This window comes from Callospermophilus lateralis, chromosome 10 (genome assembly GCF_048772815.1).
Source record: "Callospermophilus lateralis isolate mCalLat2 chromosome 10, mCalLat2.hap1, whole genome shotgun sequence".
Taxonomy (NCBI): domain Eukaryota; kingdom Metazoa; phylum Chordata; class Mammalia; order Rodentia; family Sciuridae; genus Callospermophilus; species Callospermophilus lateralis.
The window spans coordinates 96171860-96197077 of record NC_135314.1 but is presented as its reverse complement, the minus strand read 5'-3'; the positions used below and the strand labels follow the sequence as shown (position 1 = coordinate 96197077).

At 35.2% G+C, this 25218-nt stretch overlaps 1 protein-coding gene across 1 annotated transcript in view; it reads left to right on the top strand.

The window, feature by feature from the left end:
• Window positions 1-25218, top strand: part of LOC143407899 (EGF-like and EMI domain-containing protein 1) — a 607825-nt gene that overhangs the window by 284489 nt on the left and 298118 nt on the right. The gene's annotated exons all lie outside the window — the stretch shown is intronic.

The window sequence follows — 25218 nt, the reverse complement described above, 5'->3', positions numbered from 1 at the left end:
AGACTAGACCTTATATCCATCTTTTTATAGTTGTTTCTTCCCATGTGTATATCTATCTTCCTACATGTGACTTTATTGTTGCCTTCTGATATATCTGTTCTAGTTATGATCTTTGTACTGCAGAAAATGAGGACTTAACTCTCTTTGTGTCTGTCTCTCCCCCTTGTTATATACATTTTCTCTCTCTGCCAGCTTCCTACTTACACAACTTATTTTTATTTATTTATTATTATTTATATAACCATATGCATATTGATCATAAATAAGGCATTCCATGTACTATGATTACATTTCTTTTCTAACATTTTTGGGAGGAGTCAGTAATTGCTTCATTTTTCCTCACATATTTTTCTCTGTAACTGTCATTGATTCACAGCAAACGTTCTTGGAGAGTTATAGAAAGGGATCAAACCCATGAAGGAACCTAAGTGTCCTATTTTCTCTTTAAAGATGGCTTCCCTGGGAGCCAGTAGACGCTGCTGCAGTGAGGTTGGCTCCCTTTGTCTGCAGCACAGTGCTGGTGTGAGACATCTCTTCCTTCTCACTCCGGGAGTTGCCTCTGCCTCTCTCACATTCAGTCTTCATATCCAGTTATTTCTTACAGTGAACAGCTTTCAGTAGCATCTTGAGAAAGACTGACAGGGGTAAATTTCTTGAAATCAAACCTGTCTCAACTAGTCTTTCTTAAACCGTCACGTACATATGATTGATTATATGGCTGGTTATAGAATTCTAGGCTGAAAAAAGTTACCCCTCTAAATTTGGAAGGCAGCACTCCATTCTGTTCTAGACAAACTTCCAGTGTGATCATCTGATAACCTTCAGGTTCTCCATGTATTATATCTGACTGGTGGTTTTTTGGTTTTTTTAGATTTTTATAATTTTTCTTTCTACCAGGTATTCTGCAATTTCACTATATTGTGTCCTGGTGTGGGTCTTTTGTCAATCATTTGTGCTGTGAATTTGACTGACTCTTTAAATCCAGAAAGCACATGCTTCCCCACCTGAAGATCATCCTCTATTATTTATTAGGTCATTTCTGATCTTTTTGATTTCTCAGGCACCTATTTTCCATTCATTTGTTTTATTTTTATATTCTGAGAGATTTCCTCAACATTTTTTGATAATTTTTGGACAGCCATTATTTTAATTTCTAGGAGTTTTATTCTGTTTTCTAAATGTTTCCATGTAGACTTTCTTGATTATATTACATAAGTACAATACCAGCAGTATTTTTTATTTTATATCTGAAAATACATGTAAATAAAAACACAGACAACTATCAATTTAGTTTCTTTCTTATGAAATGTACTATTTCCCTTAAGATTTTGTATTTTTAAATTACTGTTTATTTTTGTCTTTCTTTTTTTTTTCCTTAAATATATCTTTGATTATCCATTTATGTTTGCAAGCAAAGGACACAAAAGACTGACTAGAAATCTTATGATGTGTATCTGGGTGGTGGTTGTATAGGAAGAGAGTCATCTTAGGGTTAATGAACAGGGACCAGTTATATTTTTGTTTGACTGTTTTTTGCAGAGAGACATCAGAATGTTAATCAGAATCCATAGGTCTTTTTTCTTGGGCCACTTAGTTTCCTCAGAAAAGAATTCCCTGCTGCCATTCAATGTGGACAGTATATTTGACCTCTCTTTTCAGTGTAATACTTCACCCTCACCCTCATCTGGTATCCCTGAATCTCAACATAAACTTCACATGAGGAAAAAGCATATGTCTGAGTGGCCCATGGGATCTGAGAGTCTGGATTTCCTTACAGAGACTTGGAAACAATTCTTCTGCTCCTAGTCACTCTGTGTTCCCTGGACTTCAGAGGTGCCTAGTGACTGACCATTAACCTAAAAAGGATTGTGCCTGTTAACCAGGCTTCATCCTCCTGGCAAGTCCACTTCCTCTATTCAGGCAGTGACTTCCTGTTCAGCTCACTGACCACCTCTTCCATCTGCATTCCTCTTTCCAAAACCCAGCTACTGTTGCCTGTCTCCTGATGTCCCATCTCCTTCCTGTTCTGTGTACACTGCTGTTTATACTTGATTTCTTATTTTCATTTTAGTGAGGTTTAGGGAGGGAATGGAATAAAAATTATGAGGGTTTCTTTTCTCCTAAAGTCACAAATCTGTATTTCTCTTCAGCCATAACCAAGATTCATGCTGAAAGAAAAGTCTGTTAGTAAAAACTGCACAATATTTGCCTTTTAAATACAAACTGTACTGTATAGTAAATTGCTCTGATTTATTGATCAATTCTGACCTTTGGTTAACAGTGTTTTAGCTTTGGACATTACTTTCCCAAACTCTCAAAACCACTAAAATCATTTATCATTTATTTTTATAACCTGAAAAATAAATAGTCTGAGTTCCCATAAAATCAGTTAATTTTCACACTGTTGCTTTTGAATGTTGTATTTAGATTATATTCTTAAGCTTGTCTCATCTAGTCTAATAGTAATGTTTTAATGCACATCTGATTCTCTGTCAACCTCGCAGGTATTTGCATTTAGTGCTTTGTTTTCTTTATCTGATTCACCTTATAAAATATTTGTTTTACTAGAGATTAGAAATAGTGTATTACTTATTTTCTGAGTCAATGAGATTTCATACATGTAAATATTATATTTCAGTTATATGGTCTGAATACTTCTGCATACATGCTTGAATCATTCTCTCTACTAACATAATTGTCAATTGAAATATATTACTTTCTTTTGCAGATAAAATGTATTAAGGGTCTCTTTGTTTTAAATAATGTATGAATTATAAATCTGTGCTTATAACTTTATGATGCCTTCAAGTAGGCAACATTGTCAGTGGAAGAATTATGGTTCAAGTTTGTTTTTATGCTGCTAATAAAATGAAACTGTGTTAGGTAAGAATACATTAAAAATGATAGTTAAAGTTAAATAGACAGCCACTAAATTGTGTTTGTGTTCAAATTTAAACAAAAGGCAATATTTACCCAGAACTCCTTGAAGCAACCATTCCAATGAAGTTTTTATTGAACTTGGCAAACAAATGATGATATTCATATTCTTAAATAGACAAATTTCTGGGAAAATGAACAGTTTCACCTCAATGACCACTTTTGCTATTTTTTAAACCAAATTTTGACTTAAGCTGAGCTTAATGGGTGGTTTCCTTGTGGCTTGATTTAAACAGAAATTTTAGCATGTACATGTAGGATAGTAAACTCGGGTTTTTGCTGCTTTTCCTAATTGGAGTTAATTCAACACAGAAATTACTTGAGGAATCTTGACCCTAGTAAAGAACCCAAGGCAGTATGGTAGGCTAAATGATATTTCCCTCCATCCATATCCTAACTTCCTAATCCGTGATTATGCTACCTTATATGGCAAAAGGGACTTCATAGATGCGATTAAACTAAGGACTTGGCGATGGGAAAATTATCCTGTGTTTTTCAGATGACCCAAGTGTTCTGAGAAGGGATTGACAAACAGAGATAATGCTCCTGACCCACAAGATGATGTGGAGATGGAAGCAGAGAGGTTTGAAGATTCTGCTGGTAGTTTTAAAGATGGGAAGGGTACATGAGCCAAGAGATGAAAGGAATGCTACTCAGGAAACTGGAAAAGGAAAGCAAAAGGATTCTCTTCTGGATTTCTAGAAAAAGTATGGTCTCTCCCACACCTTTCTTTTATATTAGTGAAGCAGATTTCAGACTTCTGACTTCTACAACAGTGAGAGGGAAAATTTGTGTTAAGTGTAATTTGTTATAGCAGCAATACAAAACTAATATAGCCAGTTATCCCAAAGTCACTTCAGAACCCAAAATACAAAAATAAAGTCACAAATCTTTATTTCTCTTCAGCCATAACCAAGATTCATGCTGAAGGAAAAGTCTGTTAGATTATTTGCAAAATATTCCAACTGTCCTCATTTTTGTGCAAAGATTCCTGAGGAGGTTTTTCATTAGGAGGAATATTTAGTGAAATGGTTTGTAAAAGTTATCAAAGGTAGCCAAGCTTAGAAATATCCTGAGGTTCAGCAAGAGAACAATTTTGTTTTAATCCCTCCAGGAATTTTCCTTTTTATACTGTGTTCTCTAGAGGAAAATGAAGTGAATTATATAACATAGCAATTATAAAGAAACTTCAGGCTAATTTATTTCCTGGATTTTTAAGAGATGGCTATGGCACTTATCTCTTCTTTTTAAAAGTATTCATGGAAGAAAATGAGATGTACATGTATGACTTTAATGGAACTTATTGGGGGAGAGGTTAAACTGCAAAACACTGTATGAAGTTGCAACTTCAAAAATTAACTACTAAGTTATGTATAATATACATATAGCAAAGCAAGCAAAACAGTTAATTCTTTTGAATATTACATTAACCTTTATACCAATTATCTCTTGGTGCATGATAAACCACTCCAATACTTACTAGATTAAAACAGAAATCATGTATTCGTTCATCATTCTGCAGTTTAAGTTGAGGTTACCTGGTGGGTTCTTTTCCTGGTCTTGCTGCTGATGCCTGTAGACAACATTGATGCAGCTGTAGAAGTGTAACAACTCAGCTGGAGCTGGGTGATCGAAAAGATCTCACTCACACAGGGCAGAATCTGGCAGTTGGCTGTGGCACCTCTTTTCTGTCTTGCATCTCATTTTCCAATAGGCTGGAAGCAAGCTTTCTTCAAATGATGATAGGAGCGTTTTGAGAGGGTAAAAACAGTAGCTGCAGGTCTGGTAAGCCTAACCTGAGAATACACACAATGGTACTTCCATTGTATTTTCCTGGTGAAATTACTTACAAGAACCCCTCACTTTCAAAGGGTGGAAAAATAGAATCCACTTCTCATAGGAGGAATGATCAAGTTACATTGAGAAAGATGTGGATACATGGCGGTGTGGTAAATGAGGGCTACTAGTGTAATCATCTGATCTCTGTGTTTGTCATTTATTTTTAAATCAATGATGACTGAAGGTGGGGAAATGTAGGCATGGCGGTAGGGAGAATTGTGGAAATTTGGTTGGGAAAAGCAAATTACTTAAATAGTCAAGGACATACATAATGGACATTTGTTTCTTCTTGCTATTGTCTTTTTCACCACTTTCAAATAATTTTTGAATATAGAAAATATAGTATTCTGAATGTAGAAAACACTGTGAGGTTATACAAATTATTTGATAGGAAGATACTGAAAACCAGATTGATTTGATCTCTGGTTCTATGTGTTTGAGAAGGGAAAGTGATTAGATCTAAGACTGGTAAAACTGGCAGTGAAAATGGATAATGGGAACAACCAGGAAATTGCTGTAGGTGGTGGTTCTCAACCTGGCTGAACTTAGCTCACCTGAGCTGCTTGTGAAAATGTTGATGTTCAAGTTCTGCCCCAGCCCAATGTCATCACATTTCTAAAAAAAAGCTTCCCAGGAGAGTCTAATGTGCAGCCAGAATTTAGGACTATTCTCTCTTTAAGGATCAGAGATTTGGAGGAATGTTCTGAAATAACAGGGTTCCTGGATATAGTGGTAAAAGGTTGAGTTTAGACAGTGGCCTCCAGCCAGAGCTGATAAGTTGTCCGTGTTTCAGGTGGAAAAATTATTAACCTTTCTATTCAATTGGACAGGGGAAAAATGTCCTAATTTTTTGATGGGGCTCCTAATTTTTGAAATATGTTTGCAGAGAGCAAAACAGCATCAGTGACAACACATTATTTTGAGCCAATGTATGTAATTATACCACTCTGATAGAAAGCTGGCTAGACATAAAATAATGGTAAAATATTTTCACATATCAAATGCATTTTTATATTTTCTACTCAAGAGAACACACTCACTTATAACTTTAGAGTTGAAAGTGTATTATTTAAAAGATAGTGAGGCTTTTCAAAAGAGCAAGAGGCTATGCTACATTATTGTAATCATTTTTAAATATATTACCTCCAGGAAATGGAAAACCACATCCGATTAAATTCACATTTGTCCAGTTGCACAGCTGTATATATGGGGAAACTGTTAGCCACCATAGTTGGGAAATTTACAAGGCCCTAGAGTAAGCTAAGATGAATAGAAATATAGCTTGCATATTGGTGCCTCTATAGTTTAGTTTATTATACCAAAGGTCCTTTTTCAGTAATAGTTTCCATAGTGAAAAAACAAGTGTTTGCATCAAATCTGCTTATAATGGACTAAAATAATATAATGGAACTCTTCATCTGTTGACCCTCAAAAGTGACTTATTAAAAGCAAAGTCTTGATGGTCCAACACTGTGATCCCTAAACTTGATTCAATCACAATCAAGACCTGATTGTGAGTAGGAAGAGTAATCTGATACTGTACCTGAAGTGAAAGATTAATGGTCTCAGACTGGGTGAAACCATAGAGTAGGTAATATTTCTTTTTTTTTCTCCTTTAAAAAGTAATTACTGGTGGAATAAAAAAATACACACAGGCATCCAAAGATTTAAGATGACATGAAATCTTTGGAGTTACAGTTATAAAAAATTGATTTATACTACAGGATCCCCAAAAATGTTTCAATGCAACCATCTCTGCATGTTGAGACTATTTGCTTCAACCCAAGCCTTTATGATAGAAAAATCAGTATTAAGATAAAAAAATTTCACCCAAGGAAAATACTCAATGTAAAAGCTTAGGATTAAAAAAAAATTAAATAAAATTACTCCTTTGATCCTGAGGCTAAATCTAAAGTAATCTGGAACAATAGGCCCTTTCTGCTTAAGGATACCCAGTCCTTTGAGGTGAGGTGAGTGCTGTGTTTAATAAAGAATTATGTGACTGATTACTTATCACCTACTGACAGCTCCCTGTGGTGTCTTTTATATGGATGGAGGAGATTATATTAAAGCTCTGTCTTTCTGTATGGTGGCCACCTGCTCTTAAAAAGGGTTGTATGAAACTTTCTTGGAAAATGATATTAGGGGTCCAAAGCAAAGTGCAGGAGTGCAGGAATTGATGGGACTGATCTGCAACTAAACTGAGCATTTGGTCCATAGCAATGAGGCTAGGAGGACGGAGCCCCTGCACAAGTTAAGATATATGCTCAGTTGTTGTATTTATTAAGAATTATATTGAAGCTTAATTCTGACTCTCAACAGAGAGCTGAACAAGACAGTGAGCAAATAAGAACAAGTAAGAACCTTCTTTTTCTGTGATATGTATGCTTAAATGAACTTTACAGATCTATTTTCCTAATTGATTTCAAGGAGGAATCTTCCTGGGTTAGTATAAAAAAGCAATTTTTATAAGAAGCTTTAGTATAAGGTAAAGTAAATGACTATTAGAGGTCCTCAAGGCAATTGTACTACATGGAAATCAATATAAATGCTATATGAAGCATTTATTTCACTTATGAACCTGCATGTGCATGGTAGAAATACGTGCAGTCTTGTAATAATCTCGGCTGAAATTTACATTCAATATAACAAAAAAGTAAATACCTTCTATGTTAATGTCAAATATGGTTAAAATCTGAGATTGGATAAAAATAATACAAAAAACTTTAAAAGCTTTGAATTTCTCTAGGATGATAATATGACTCTCTATGGCCTGTATAAAATTTAGTATGCACTTTTTTTTTTCTTTTTCCATCTTACTCTCTCCCCTTCCATTTGGGGTCCTTGGTTTTTTGTCCTCTGTCATTACACTTTCTCTATATGCTGTCCTTAGACTGTCCTGACCATTCTTTTGTTTCTGTTTCCTGGGTCTTAAAACTTATGATTCTCAAGTCTAGTATTTCAAATTCATCATGTTTAAAATTGAGCTACATTTCTGTCTTCTTTACATCTCTTAATGCATTCTTCTTCTTCTTTTTTTTTTTTTCTGAGTAAATGGCATTCCAGTATCCATGATCAGACAAGCTGGGAACTCAGATACCACCATGGGAAAAATGTTCCCTCCACCCAATATCCAGTTTTCAAGTTGTACTGAGATTCAATATTCTTTTCCTATCTTCACTACCACGGTCTGATTTTATATCCTCTTCATTTTTCACCTGAAAATTGCATGAGCTTTCTAATTAGTCTCTAGTATGACATCACTTCCTGGGAAAGCATCCATATTCCCTGGCAGTGCATTCAGGGTCTTTGGCAGTGTGTTTCTTCAAGTCCAAACTTTCATCACTTTTCTCTATCTGTCACTGGGTCCCCCCCCACACCCCCGGCCCCAGTCCTCTGGTGATAATGAACTTCTGGAAGTTCCTGAATAACCCCTGTCTCTTCTCTTTGCTCACCTTTCTCTCTTTTCTTCAGATGTCCTTTCTATTTTGATTGTCCACTTAGAAAATCCCTTTCATCTTCTCTGTCTCCACTTACACAGATACATCCCACATCATGTATTACAGTACATCCCACATCACGAATTAATGCTGGCCCTCTGGAAGATCCCTGTTTTCAGTGCCCTTTGAGAAAATGCTATCCTGACATGAAACTTTCTACAAAGAAGTTTTGTTGGTAAAAATGACACTTGGGAATGAAAGCACAGTGCCTTGAGAAGTTAAATCCAATAACTTTAAAACTAGAAATTGTTCACTAAGGGGTTCTCTCCAGGCTGGCACACTTGAGAGGTGCAGTGTTCACATGAGGGACAGAGCTGATGGGGAGGAGGAAGGAATGTTGGTGGTAATAATAGTGGAGGGGAGAGACCCAAACGAGATGGGTCTTCCTATCTCAGCAAAACAGAAAAGTAAAAACCAAAGACGGTACTATAAGGCAGTTTTTTTAGAAAGCACTTTAGAGAGATCCAGAATGCAAATATCAAGTTTAAATGTTGGTACAAGAGCAGATGACAATGAAATGAAGTTGATAAGGAGCCAGGTAGAAATGGAACCAAATAGGAAAAGGGAAAGAATGGAGCAGGGAAGTTTCTAAGCCATTCTTTAGGATCAGTCATGATATGTTGTCAGTTGTCATTCTTTTTTGGAGGGTACATAGAGACATGGAACTCAGGCAAGTTGGACCTGCGAGGGTCACAGATTTTAGAAACCTCAAGTGTCACATTTCCAAACATAGATAAAAGAGAAGGACAGTGACATCTGCAAAACCATTTCTAAATAATCAGGGTTGGTCTAGGATCTTATTTCTAAGGTATCTTTCAGTTCTATTGTGCTATGACTCAGGGAATTTTTTTTCATTTAATAAGCTTATCTGAACTATAATTGCATTTTGCAAATTTAGAAGAATGCCAGTGTGCTTTTCGTCTGTTACTTAGCTTCTGGTTTTCATATTGAAAGATTCTGATACACAATTATAATACCCCAAATTAACAGACAACATAACTCAAGTCTTTAAGATTTTTTAAAATTATACAGTCTACTTTTTTTTAAAACCCTGTATTTTTCTAAAACCAAATTTGTCACATGAAGTTTTAGGTACCATGAAGGAATTCAGTGGATTTATGTATTGGCAATATATCTTATATTTATATATCTTTTTCTCTTGATGTCTCATAAAAATGTACACCCACATTAGAAGGACTCTATGGAACTGCACGCTTTGTAAATACAATCTGATGATGGAAAAAAGTTAGACATCTAGGTTCAGAATGATTGGTGTAGAGTACATTGGATGAGACTATGTAGTTGAATTTTCCAGATGATATAAAGTAGACCATAAAGAAATATATACAAAACAAATTTTAAAAGAGTTGTTGAATGTTTGCCTGTCACTACAAATTATCTTGGAGACAGTACAGATAATCTGAATGGAAAATTGCACCTGAAATGTCTTCCTCTGAGCCATTTTTTATCAGCTCTTTTCTAAAATGATATTTATTTCAGGATTTCAGAGCACCTCCACTTGCTTTATTTATCCTTTGGCCTTCTGCAGCTGCTCCTGACTGCAGATGTTCATTAAACCTACCAGATATGCTCTCGTAGCCGGTGAAATCAAGCGTGGGTGAGACCTGTTGCAAGCGGGAAGGCGACCCATACTTGGTTTCAGAGGCTGTGAGAATACCTGCGTTTTGAAGGAATCCTATTTATGTTTATTTGGGACTTCCACAAAAGAAAAACATCAGGACAAAAGAGATAGAAGCAAAAGAGAAACAGATAAAATTCATGTTCCAAAAGGATTATTTTGACCTTTCCAAATGATTTGAACCATGTTGGAGCACAATGACTGGATGCCTCTGTTAAGGATTTGACAACATTTTGCAAATCTGAAGTTTCTTCCTTTTCTCCTCCAACTTCTCCAGCTGGGGTGGTCATTTTGCTCATGATCCTGGGCTAACTCCTCAGTGGACAGACACAGATGCAGGGCAAGAGTGTGGATTTTGCTGAGGCCTTCTTTTATGCTTGGGCACCTACCAACTCTTTTTCTAACCACATTTTTTCCCCCACACCCAGCCTTACTCACATATGCTTGCCTATAGGGCCAAAAAAAAAAAAAAAGTCTCTAGTTAAAGATCTGCCAGAATCCCACTTTTCTGTGTAGGAGATTGGAGTTATTTCAAATAACCCATCTGGTAAGATGAAGAGAAGTAAAGAAACTGAGGTAAATAAAATATATATTGTTAAATACTTTATTGCACGTGTTGTATCTTTGCTGATAATTCATTTATATACTTTATTTATTAAACCACTTTTTGTTAAGTTTTTTTTTTCTTTATTATACTATAATTTAGTTTTGCTGGGGAAGCATGGGACATGGTGGTATTGATATGTATTGTTACCCCTAAGGCCAGAAGAGCCATTCACAATGACCTTTTATTTCTCGACCAAAGATCTATAGGCCCAGATCTTTGGCACAGAAAATCACACCAGAAAGGCAAGTTCTGCAAAGTATATATTACATATCTCCTGGCCATGGGTTTTGGTAGACTCACTTGGAAAAATATGACAGTCATTTCCAATGAAGAGTTATTTTTTATTTTCTTACTTGATTTTCATATTTTTAATATAATCTTTCCTATTTATACATGGTATTTCTTTATTCCACTTAAGGTATTTTAATTTAAAAATAAGTAAAATTAACTAATGACATACCCCCATTTTTGTTAGGCTCTGATACTTAACAAAATCTTTGTCCAAACTTCCTTTGTTGGTAAATGATTTGGAGAAATGCAGTTTCCTCGAACCTTTATCTTGTATTAAAGAACTTTCCAGGACATTCTAGAGAAGTACAATAAGTAAATTTTTTTTTGCAATGACATAGATATGAACTATAACCTATGCCAATTTTGTAGCCTTTAGCCACAGGATGCTGAAAATTTGAGTAATAAGATTCAGGAATTAATTTATGTTGCTGCACGTAGTTAGTGCCTAGTACATTGTCCAGCAAAGTTCTAAAGTACTTTAGTCACTTGGACAATTTATCTAGGTTAGAAATTCACCAAATTTATCCTTATCAATTCCCTTATGAATTTGGTAGGCTTGAGTTGGTAGCTTCTTATATTTTAGAGTAGACTTAGTTCGTCAGACCTAGAAGCTGAGAAGTTCATAGTCAAGACACATGCATAATCTGTGTTTGGTGGCTGCCAGTTTCCTGGTTCATATAGAGAGCCTTCTGTGGTGTTCCCACCTAATGCAAGGGGCAAGCAACTCTTCTGGGTGGCTTTTATAAGGACACTAATTGCATTCATAAAACCTCATTCACAACATCCAGGCCATAACATCTTTAGACAATAAACTATCCTAAAAAGAGAGTGAACTTAAACAACTTTCCACATTTTAAAATATTTATAGGTAAGCCACTGAAATTTTAATAAAAATATCCTTTAGATTTTTGTTGAAAGCTAAAAGCTGGCCAATTATCAAGGAATGATCACATGGTCACTTAGTGCAACTATTTGGCCCGCATTTTAAAAACTACTCTTTAATTTATTAAAAAAAAAAAAAGAATTTAAGGTGATTCCTCTCCTCAGCAATAATACAGTCTTGCTGGAAAGACAAAACTAGAAGGCATGAAATAATTGAAAATAAATCAGTGCCAAGTTCTATTATGGATATAGGTGTATAGAAGAAAGAGAAATCAGTGTGGATCATGGTAGCTGATCTCTGTATTTTAAAGTCAAAAAGACCCATAGAAGTCACTTGTTCTGAGATTTAGAGATGATAATCTTGGAGTTTAGCCAGCTTAATCATTAAAAGTTCACAACCAGCTAGTGAGAGGTCCAGTATTTGAATGAAGGTCTCCTGACCTACCCCCATCTTTAGTCTTTTTCACTCGTTTGCCTATAAGAATTCTTAAAGAGTGCTTAAAACTCACCAGGAAGATGGATTGGGATCAACCAATTATAAACCAAGTTCTATTTTAAGTATGTTATCTAGCAGAACATTTCACTCAATACATTCATGATTTTTGCCATATCCTTCTACCACCTATACTACTGTTTACATATGTGGATTTTCCTTTAAATTTAAATCTATTACAAGGAAAATGGAAAACCAAAATAATTTATTATAAGTAAAACTAGGAAATAAACCCCTGAAAGATAAAAACTAAACTTCGCTTTTAATTCTCAGGCAGACATTTTGCTTAGGCCAGGGGTCTGTTTTCTTTTTTATAAAAAAGATAAGTAAGTGGCAGAAAATGTACAGTAGTCTTACCTTATTATAAAGACAGTCCATTCCTTCATTTCCAGTTTTAAAACTGTGTGATTTACAAAACCAATTGCTGAACTTACTGGCTCTCCTTGATCCCCCTGTGGCTGTTCTGTGACTGCTTAGGGAAGAAATTGGCTTATCTCTGTACCAGCCCATACACACATCTGTGTGAATTTGTTGATCTGTGTTGGTTGGTGGAGGGGGATAGTGAATGATGGTTGCTTTTCCAATTGTTTAATAATTGTATAAGTTTTTTGTTGTTTTGTTTTCTTCTTTGAATCAAAGCTCATTTGAATATTGGTTGCTCCTCTTAATGAGAGAAAGTAATTGTATAATAAAATAATCTTATCTTTTAAAATGTTATTTAGGTGGAATTTGGATAGATTATCTCCCCTGTATAAACATGAAATACTTATAATTCATGAAGTAAAGGAATAAACTATGTACATGGCAGAGCAGTCAGGAGTATGTAAGTAACTCTGGCCCATAGAGCTGGTTGACCAGAGAGAAAGAATGACATGCGTTTTCCTCTTAAAAGATGAAAAAAAATGCTGTCAAAGTATGGTTTTAAAAATCTTTAAAACATGACTGATACAAATATCAAGGATATAGGTCACAGTCTATCTAACTCATTAATGAGAACCCTTAGGATGATGAAGGGGTCTAAAGAACCTTCAAGGAGCAGACATTTACCTTGTTTGGGAAAGGTGTAATGATATGAGTTTGCTAAGTTAGAGAAACTGCCAATTAATGTTCAACAGGGCAATAAAATATAACATTTGAGTACATTTTTTTCTATTAGAGAGAAATCTACAATTTAAAAGTAATTTGACAGACTCTGGGTGCTTACTAATTGTAAATCACAGACAAACAATTATATATTTTCCTGTATTCCTGGGAATACAGGAGATTTTGTCACCCAGGGTATATTTGGCAAATTCTGGAGACATTTTTATTCTTGCAATCTGGAAGGTGCTACTACATCCAATGAGTCCAGCCATCCTGTTAATCATCCTCCAATGCACAAAACAGTCCTCCCTGCCTTTCTCCACTCACCCAAGAAAGTATCATCCCACTTTAATCTCAGTAATTCTCAAGTTGGAAAACTGTACCCTAGAGAATTTAATGAACCTTGTGCTGTCCTGCTAATGCTCCAGTATGGAAGACCCTGCTGTCATCCTTTTGCCTTATTTCCAAATTTTAGATATTTTTTTTTAACAATGCAAAAAGAGACTTGTCATGCAATCCAAGGTTTTTATATTTTCTGATTCTACCTAGGGGAAGTAGACATAGTGAGGTAGGCTAGAGCTCTGTTTTCACAATTTTTGTCCCTCTCATTCATTCTATGGTTGCTGTCTTACTTTTGAATCTTTTAAATTCTAAAAATAAATGGTGAAGAAATGTTGAAACATGTATTATCTGTCACTGTGACCATTTTAATGAATGCTTCATTCCATTTTCTATGGGACAACATCTTCCTCAACTGACTGTATCCCTTCCTGATTGACACTTGTGATTCTTGAAAAAGAAGTACAGGCTGATGCACAATAATATTGAATAGGAAAGAAGGACATATCAGAAAAGCATAGACTCTGCACGCATCTTCCTCCACAGTTAGAAAGTTAAGGAAAATTGACATATTCTCCATAAGGAAATATGGAGTAGATAACATCACACCTTATTCTTTTCAACCCTTCAGTGGATTGAACTCAGAGTAAGAAATTAAGGGAACTCTTATTCCTCCAATTTAGTGAAAAATTAGTAGAAGAAAGATTCATTCATAACCAATTGTGATAACCCAGCAGCAGTCACTATCATTTTTGTGTATTAATTCAGTCTTTTACTGGGTACAGCCTTATAGTTTTCTTTGCTTTAACTTAGTGCTATTTAACTCAACATATACTTCTCGGACTAGGCACTAGCATACAGAACCCAGAATGAAGACTTGATTCTCACCCAACTCTAAAGCTAGTACTCAAAGTTGTAATTATACAGAATATGCAATTTTATATACCAGTTTTTCTCTTGATGTAGTAGCATCAGCATTGTTCATGTTGTTACATTGTAATTCTCGTTACCATTTTAATGGTATGATTTAGATAGGTTTAAAAACAACTCAAGTTTCTTGTAAGAAATATGTATTGTTACATTCCTAACAAATTTTAGCACAGGACCAACATGAGTAAAATTATCCTCTAGATCATCCAACACAGTACCTGGTACTTGGTGAGTACTTGGAAATGTTTGTTCTTTTTCTTCCTTCCACCTTCTGTTGAAACAGAATTTTCATGCCAGAAAGAAGCTTGGTGTAGACTCTTTTCTTTTCCTTCTTCTTCTTCTTTTTTTTCTTTTCTTTTCACAGGAAAAAGCCTGAGACCTAGTTAATTTAATGAAGGCAATGTAGAGCTTCTCACTTGAACTTTGAAGATTAAGTTCAAGTCCTAGTTCCACGCCTTATTGACTATATCATATTAGATAAATCACTTTAGTTCCTGAGGAATTTTTCTTTGTAGTAGGGGAGTGAGTGGCACTAGATAACATGGAACATTTAAGATTTAATATTTTTTGCTTCGATCCAAGCAAAAAAAGTTTTCATGCTAAGAAAACTGATATAAAAATTCATAGTCTCTTTAAGAAAAAAAAATCTAATAAGGTGAGACTTAATCTACCAAATAAGCTCTTTGTATAATGAGCCCCAGAGTACTATAAAGTAATACATATTCATTTGGTAACAGAAACTAACATTTTCAGAGCACACTATGTATTAAGGACGTCTTTAAATGTTTTATGTGGGTTTTCACTATTAATCCTCAATAATGCTTTCAGTAGCATGGTTCTCAGTTTATTTAAGGAAACTACAACTCAGGGAAGTTACAACATTGTCCCAAGTAGCCCATTTAGTATACTTTCTAATATGTCATGCCAATGTCTAGAAAATGATGTGTTCATTTAAAAACATTACTTACCTTGCTACTTAATAAGCAGTATTTTCCCTTACTTCTTTAAAGTTTTAGAAGGGTCTTTTGAGAACAGTCTTTTAAACCACAATTATTTAAGAAGCTCTTCACACAAGTAGGAGGTAGCTTCTTTTTTATCTGACAAGAATTGTCCCTCTAGCAAGGAGACTGTCAAAATCCTTCCTTTCATCATTCTTCAGGAAAATAATAGGCCGTGAGGCCTGGTGGAACCTATAACAGGATGTCCAGAGGTCCAGGGGAGCTGGGGAGAGCATGAGAGTGGAAGTCAGAGCTCCCGACTCCCTGCCCAACACAGGCGATAACATGGTGTATGAATTTGCTAATTTCCAAGGTCATCTACAAAACTGGGGAAGATGTACCAGATGACCCCCAAGATCTTATACTGTTTTCTACCCTGTCCCTGTACATCTATTTTTTGGTTAAGTGGCGCAGGGGATCAATAGTTCTATTGACAATGTCTCAATATTCAAGGTTTCAATATCCAATATTCAAAATTTCCCCCCAACTTTGAGCCTCATATCCTGCTTCAGTCATCCACTCTGATTCTATAAGTACTAAATATCTTTGTTGTGTTGTTGTTGTTGTTGTTGTTGTTTAATCAGGCAACTCAGCTTTTTGTGATCACTCTAAGTTCAACATCCATTTCGCTTTTACTTTTTTTTTATCTGCTCAAAGGGATTTCCAGGTTTGTAATGAGATCTCTTATTCAGACATAACTCCTGCTCTATAATCTTTTTGTGATAGGTTTTATTATCATTATTTCAGTATGATTTCTAGATAGAACAGAGATGAATACATGTAGGGGTATAATATGAAGTAGCCATGAGTAACTCGGGATAAGTTACTGATAAGTTGGAGTGAAAGGCAGAAAATATAAGTGGATGCTCCCAACGAAGTTCCTGTCTGGAGAATCCCAGAGACAACTGGTAGAGCATCAAGAGACAGGGGAGTTATTTTGAACCACCAGAGAAAAATGTGTCAACTTTTATTTTGTATTGTGAACATCTGGTCGAGAAGGCAATATTATGCATTAATACCTGCATTAATCCAGTAGATATTTCCTGAGCACCTTGTGTGAATAAACTCTACCCTGGATACTACTACTGTTAAGACCAGTAAGATACATGGTCTGTCTTTCCATTTGCTCATGACATTGGCAAAGAGTCAGACTAAGCAAATCAACCAACCAACAGAATAGAAATGTAACACAGGAAGTGCCAAATAAAATACATCACAATTTAGAAGGAACTAACTGCTCAAACTAAAAGAGAAAACTATATAACCCATATTATGGTTAATATCTTACAGAGTGGATGCTCATTAGCTTTTAAATTAATCAGAAATTTGAAAAATGATTATTAGAAGGTCATATGATTATATCCAATCTAAGATTAATCCATGGCATATAATTTCAAATCATGTTTTGGATATATAGTCATAAGGAATATTAGAAGTGAAGCTATGAAAGGAAGAGTTAATTATGGCTAGAATTCATTCCTATTTGGAGAAATACAATAAATAAATAATAGGTAATGAAGCAGTGTTTGATATTGAATATACTAGTCTGATGTGTAATCAATAAGGTATGTACTTTAATGTACATATAATACCTCATAGGGCAAGGGGCTCAGATGTCTCTTGGTTTAGAGGGGGACAAGTGTTTTCCAAAGGGTAAACTTCCCTCAAGTATTCCCAGAGAGATTATAACTACTCATATCTAAGCTTTGAAATGATGGGGACTTCAGCATGCACCTATCTGTAGACAGGATCTCCTGGGTGGGAGAGATAACTGCATACAGCATACCAGTGTTAGCAACCTCAAGATCTCTCTACCACTTACCATACCATTATCTACCTCTACAGTTTCTCTTATCCTATAATTGGAAAGGGCCATGAAGGACCATAATCTTGTTGCCCATCCCTTCAGATCTTTTCTAATGATCAGGAGGAAGGAGCTATGAGATAGGAAACATTTACTTCCAGACAGGCACTGCTTTTTAAATTCATTTTCAACAAGGAATTGTTACCAGGCACAAGTCATGCTATTATTAATTTCAAATTAAAACTCAGACTATGTATGACCTCTTTAAATCAGCTATTTTCCAATTCATTTATTTCGGCTGTAATTATGACTGATTGCTCAATTCTTATTGAAAATAGTATGTGTGGTTTAATTTTAGTTGGAGCTTTTACAATAATAACTAGGGAGTCTTTTTCACATAAATGTGCATGATACCTATTTTTACCTTATAGAATTAACATGACAGGTCTGGATACCTGATATATTTCTCTTTACCGGCTTGTAGAAAAGAATTTGTTTATTTTATGGTTATGGCTAGGTAGTTTAAACAAAGAACTTTGTTTCTTATTTTTAAAAAAGATACATGTCAGCCATGAAATAATTATCGATATCAAATGTATAAGTTCGAGCACCCCCCCACCTGTTCACATGTAGCCACACACACACAAACATGTGACAGCAGAAGCAAAGTATTCCTTGATAAGACAGTTTTAAAGACTTATCAAAGTCCGTGTCACATCCTTCCTCCTTTTTCTTTTCTTTCCTTTTCTTTTTCCATTTTTTTGTTTTATTTTTACATATTGAAACTAGAAAAGAAGCTTCTTTGATTGCTTTTATTTTGTTAAAAGGCCCAACCTTTCTATTTGACACTGAGTTCTATTTAAGCCCATTCTTTATCATCTGACAGAAATCCATTTTAAATATTGTTTTGGAAGCCAGATTTCTGACGCTCTGTACTGCCGCTAGACCTTATTTTTGTGTGTGTGATGTACTGCACAAAATTGTCTATTGATATGAAGCAGGCTGTGGAACGATTTTTCAGCTTTGATCACCAGAATGAATCGATTTTTAACAAGCCCTCGGTGTGGCAGCGGTTGCTGATGTTGTGTATCTAACAACTTCATTGAAGGGCTGCATTTGATTTGCTGTTGCTAAGTGCTCTTTCAGTGAGCTTGTCTGTGAAGATTTCCTCACCCAACGGAAGATCTTTTATGGGGTTAGAAAATGCTGCTAAATGTTATTTACTGATTAAAATATAATTATAGGCAGTCTCCATCACACACAATCATCAATTTGCCATTAGTGCAACTTGGTGTAAGCTTTGAAAATGCTAATGAAACTCAAAACCAGCCTTCCCACTGAATGTGCTGAATAAAATAAGAAGGTGTTTCATCACTTGAATGTGCATGGTTAGTGGCAGAATGTATTGTGGTATTACTTAGTACTTACTGTTATTTGAGTTCAGCAAGTAAGGTAGATTAGAAGGCATTGTTGCCTTCAAGGAAGAACCCTGCAATCGGAAGTCTCCTGAACGGTCAGCATCCTAACATAATTGGCAACATGAAATCATAATCCCACTGGCTATTTATGGCCCATTTGTGAGCCATAGTAGGGACGAGTATGCCAAGCTGGACAATTAGCTGTTGTCATCAGCTTCCTGAAAACAGCAATATAAATTCTTAATCTGCAATAGAATTGTCAGTCCCACTCCTTTTAATCCTCATTTGATTTCATACAGTTAGTTGATAAGCCAAACTGGATAAAATGTCAATTAAGAGGAAGCATTTTTTAAAAGGAATTTTCAATAATATTATTGCAAGCTTTATTTATCAAAGTATTTTACTTTGATGCCTGTTATGAAGTTAATGGATTAGTATGTTGATGTGGATAGGTGTACATGTGTATTATTAGCTCTTGGAAGCATGGGAAGAGATTTTTTTTTTCCTGAAAAAAAATTCAGCCTAGTTATGAGGTTGTATTCTCTTTTTCTGTTGGAGTCTACTAAGAATGTAATGTCCTTTAAATATATTGACAACATGATCCCATAATATTCATAATTTCTTCTCTCCACTTAAAAACAGTTTAATTTTTTTTACTAATCTTCAGATTTTCATCTTGACCCAAGATTGACAATTTTAAGAGTATTTTTGACAGCTGTGACTGTCAAGAATAAAACAGAATCAATGATTAAACTGGGTAAATCCAAGAAAACCAACCTGCCATAGCAAAGAAAAAAAATTAATTCTCGTTTTAGAAATAAATATGTCAAAGTAAAATGATTAAATTTGTCTGTAGCCCACTTTCCTGAGAGGTTTGGATTCTAGCCACTTATCAGCTTCTTACTGCCATGCAAGGATTCGGATCAGAGAAAGAACAAATATTCTGCAGTTTCATAAGTATAATCATTTAGTATAAGAAATTAGTCTGCTATTAAAATAGTTTAAGTTACATGAAAATGGGAAGAAACCAAGATCATCATAAACTTTGAATTTCATTTAATAGACAAGCAAAGTATGAATGGAAATCAAATTATGATAAAACTGCTTATAAATTTCACATTAACCCTTCTTCTTCTTTTCCTTTTTTGCATTTGCTTCTTATATTTTGTGTTGACAAGAATTAACCAAAACTCGGGGAGGGTTTTCTGTTAAATACATGATGAAACACCAAACGCAGTGGGAGCCCCAAACACTGTTTAGTAACAATATTTGTCAACTCTCATTTTGTATTCCCTTAATAAGACTGAGCAAAAGAAACAATTCAATGAGTTTCTGTGTTTATTCTGCTTCTTTGGGTGATGTCTGGGTCTCAGTACAGTATCCTTTTTTTTCTATATTTTTAATTATGTGTTATATGTAAGATAGGACTTGTCGCATATTCAGACATGCACACAATATAACAATATAGTTTGGCCCAAATTATTCCCCAGTATTTTCCCTCTCCCCTTCCTCCTCTCTTCCCCTGGTCCCTTTCCTCTACTGATCTCCCTTCAATATTCATGAGATTCCTCTCCCCACCTTTCTTTGCAATTTTCCTCTCTAGCTTCCATAGATGAGAGAAAATATACTCTCCTTGACTTTCTGAGTTTGATTTATTTCACTTAACAATGTTAAGTTCTTAAGTTCCATCCATTTTCCTACAAATGGCATAATTTCATTTTCTTTTATGAATGAAAAAAACTCCAGTGTGTGTGTATGTGTGTGTGTGTGTTATATACACATGTCACATTTTTTTTATCCTTTTAGAAACATCCATTCATTTATTTCATTCTTAAACATAAAAATAATAGAGTAAAATATTTAGAACTTTGTGATTTTTATCTGATTTTTCTTTACTCTAGCAGGGCTTGAAAGACCTTCAAGGGTCTGACTCAAGACTGTCTTTGCTAACTAAAACTGCTCAGATCCAAACCATAGGCTACCATGTGTTACCCACACAGTTGTTAACTGCAGGAGAGCCTTTTATTAAGACCTCTTGGTCCTCACTTATTTATTCACCAAATCACGGGAGCTTAACAACTTACCACTTACTGCCTGTTTCACATCTTAGAGTAAAATTAGACACTTCCTTTAAGTAACTTTGTTTCCTTTCATTCTTCTTTGGGGGAGGGAGAATATTTTGTGACAATTGCCACATGTTTGAAGACCATCCTTGCTTAGATAATTTTCTCAGAGAACACTCAAAGTTTCCATCACCTTTCTGAAATGGCAATTCTATCCTCCTCTCTGAAAACATGTTAGAATAAAAGATGCCTGACAGCTGATTAGGAAAGTGACATATATTTTACCTCCTTTCAGATGAAACCTTCTAAAATCGTATTTACTTACCAGGGGCAGTGACAGCCTGTCTGGCAAAAATAATTGATATCCTTTCTGGTTATTGTCAAAGGGGAACAATGAAACAAGAAAGACCTTTCTTCTACCTTCAGAGACAAATAAACTGGAATAAGCTGATTGTCATTAAGTTAAGGTTTCCTTTTGGGCATATCTGACCACTGACACATTCTTATAAAATTGTAGGAACTCTTTGTCTCACTGGGGTTAATAATCAAACTTGGGATGGTATTTTCAAATATTTCTGCCATGGAAACAGGCATATTCTGCCTTTGAAGTAGCGTAAAAAATGTCTGAAAATAAGTAAGTTTAGATATCACTGCGTCCCTGAAATATCAGTTGCATCAAATATAGTATGCCTTTAGCAATTCAGATTGATATGTACAAAAGTCTTTTCTAAATGAAAGCTTATTCGGTTTTGAATGAGATTTGAGCTGGATTGTTGGTTCCAGTAGTTATAAGCTAAGTGATCTTAGGGAAGCCAGGTCCACTTTTTGGAATTTTTACTTTTGACATATATAAAATAGATAAAGCATTCTTATTATCTAGATGTAAAATAGATAAATGCATATGTAGTATGCACTTCATAGAGTTCTTTGTTGTAAGGCTTCTCTGCAGTCATGCATAAGGAATTACATAAACATTATTAATTATCATGAGATACCTTTAAAGAAATATGGTTTGGTTCTTATCTGTATAAAGAGAAAAAAATGAAAGAAAAATGCTCTTTTATTCTGAAAGAAAATTGTCTGTTCTGCCTTAAGAAACAAATAAAGCCTGCTTGTTAATAGTATATCAATTATTTTTTTTTCAAAGTGTTGTAGCCAATGTTGCCATAATTGTTCTTTGAAGCACCACTTTGTTCATAGGCATATTTACAACATTAATTTCTTGGAGTTTTTTTTATATAAATGATTTTTTTCTTCTTGGCACTTTAACCCCGTTTAGATCAAACCACCATCTGCAAGTGTATTAATGTATATTTTTTTTTATCTATTTTTAATCATTATAGGTCAGTGTTGCTCATTTTAAAACTTGGTAGAGTGAGGTTATTCACTCCTTGGGAACTATTAATCCATGGCAAACCTAAGAACCAGAATCTGAGTCACTCTGCCTGTTATGGGGAGCTACTTCAGAAAACACTGTAAGTCTGAATTCAAATCAAAGAGAGCTTTATTTATCTGGTCAGTGACTATCACCCACCCATTGAGACTGAAGCTCTGTGGGAGAACAGCAATTTCCTGGCCTGTGTCTTGGGAATTTAAGGACAAAACCCGAGCTCAGGGACTTTCCTTAGCATCATGCAAGCAAACCAATCATAGAAGGTAAGACAACAATTAGCACAGCAACTTAGACAATTGCATATTGGGTTTGATCAGGTGTTAGCAACCATACGCTGAGTTTGAGCAGGTGGTTAGCAGGGGCGAGAATCTACTTCAAAGTCTTGGGTCACCAAGACCACCATATCCTGGGTTGAGTACATTTTGTGGGATATATCAAAGAAAAAAATATATCATAAGAAAACACCTTTCATTTCAGTTTCTTAGAAACAGCTCTTATATCATTTTTTAATAGAGACAGTTCTTGCTTTATCATTGTCTTATCTCACTTATAAAAATCTTATATCTATTATATATATTTTTAACTAATCTATAACCTATAACTTACACTCTTATTGACTGAATTTATCAGTTCACAACACAACATGTCAAATTCCATATTTTAGGCACCTGTTTCTATATGGAAGCATTCCACAATCCATACATCAATATGTGGCAGATATCATCTGATTAGAGCAGAGTTGTAGGGCATCTGTAGAAGTCATGCTTTGCTGACCTAATGGAATCTTTGTCTTCAGAGAAGTAGAAAATTGGTTGTTTCTGTAGGTTATAAAGTTCCAAGCCATTGCTTGCCACCTGAGAGCATTAATCCCATTATATTGGTTGTTTCCATAGTTAAGGAGTGGCTTGTCAGAGGGCTAACTGTCCATGTCTCTTCCCCAAGCCATTAGGTAATAAATTGGATATAATGTGTAATTTTCATTTTTTTTTATAATGAGAGATTATTTTAAATTCTGTGCACTCAAATGTTCTTCAGCCATTTCACACAATCTCATGTTTTCTGACCTGTGAAAACTGCAAAAACTCCTGGTTTTCAAGAGAGATTCCATTTTGCCACCAGGTTTATAAGTTTCCTCCATTAGATAGAATGTTTGAGTTTGGGGAAATCCTACACAGGCTTTTTTTGGCTTGATTTGCATTTTATTAAACTGTCCTTTAAGTCTTTTTCACTCCTTAATAATAGCGCAATTTTTAATGAATTTTGAGAAATCAAGAATTTAGCTGAACTTTTTTTGGGGGGGGGATTGGTACTGGGGATTGAACTCAGAGGCACTTGGCCACTAAGCCACATCCCCAGCCCTATTTTGTATTTTATTTAGAGACAGGGTCTCACTGAGTTGCTTAGCACCTTGCTGTTGCTGAGGCTGGCTTTGAACTCAAGATTCTCCTATCTCAGCCTCCAGAGCCTCTGGGATTATAGGCATGCATCACAATGACAGGCATGGCTGAACTTTTATATAATGTTGTCATATTAATAACTTTTCCATGGATATCCTTTATAATATTGGAAGTTGATTTTATAAGTCATAAATTAAAATATTGAATACTGAGATGTAGCAATTTTTAAAATGTAATGCATTAAAATGTTTCATATTTTTCAGCATATTGTAACTTTTTTTTTAGAGAGAGACAGAGAATTATTTAAATATTTATTTTTTAGTTTTCGGTGGACACAACATCTTTATTTTACTTTTATGTGGTGCTGAGGATCAAACCCAATGCCCTGTGCATGCCAGGGGAGCGCCCTACCACTTGAGCCACATCCCCAGCCCAGCATATTGTAATCTTTAGAACACATTACTCTATTATCTCACTACTTTTCATTATTATTTGCTTCTTTATGGAATTTAATACAGTTTTTGTGAATTGAGGAGGTTGGACTGAGGAGGGTGATTTGACCAATGAAAGACCATACAACTTGTTAGTGACATTCAACCACATCTGGAGTGAGAATATCTGACCAGTTAACCCATTGCCAAGTTTTAATGTTTGGAATCTGCCCTGTTATGGGTAAGACATTCTATGCTACTACTTGAAAAATATGAATCAAGACATTTTCTTGAACAGCAACAAAATATTTCAATTGAAATGTCATCTAAATACAAAAACAACACTCTTTTATCACTTCCCCAGAGCATTCTAAAGCATCCACTATACCACCAGTCATAATTCTTTCCATTATTCTAGATGGACACACTGTCTTTATTTTATTTATTTTTTTTATGTGGTGCTGAGAATCGAACCCAGTGCCTCGTATATCCTAGGCAAGCACTCTACCACTGAGCCACAGCTCCAGCCCTCTCCATTAGCTTTTCTTTTTTTGTTCCCTCCTTCCAGAGAACAATGTAATTACTACTATTGCAGATTCTCAAAATGAAATTATAGTTTAAAAAGCCACACAGTTTCATGTTTTTGCCAATCAAAATTTCACGAACCTTTTGGATTCCCTCTTGTTTTGGTAGAGAATCAAAGAAGCGAAACTGTGTTCCCAGTGGAGAAGCCACAACGAAGGCCTTATGTAGAAGCCGGAGTTAAAATGATGCCAACAGGCAGATGGAAACCATGTCTGAATGAGAAAATTCTGAGCCAGGCCTCTTGCTGTGGCTTTAATGTAACCCGGCTGTACCCTGATTTTGCTGTCCTTATTACTGGGATTCCAGTTATTTATGAATTGGATTCCCATGTAGTTATCTTGCTGTTATTGTGAAATGCCACATGATATTTTGTGCTAAGTCAATAAATGCCTCATGCCACCCCTGTATTTATTTTGGGTTTGTAATATCTGTGCTTTTACCCTTTTTCTGACATTTTCCAAGTCTTTCCCTGCAAATCAGCTGGCCACGAAGCAGAGATTCCTTTCAGCAACTGACAGGCTGCTGCTGCAGGCCTAACTACCAATTCACACCCCAGGGGACTCTCCACCCCAGGAAGAGATTTGCTATC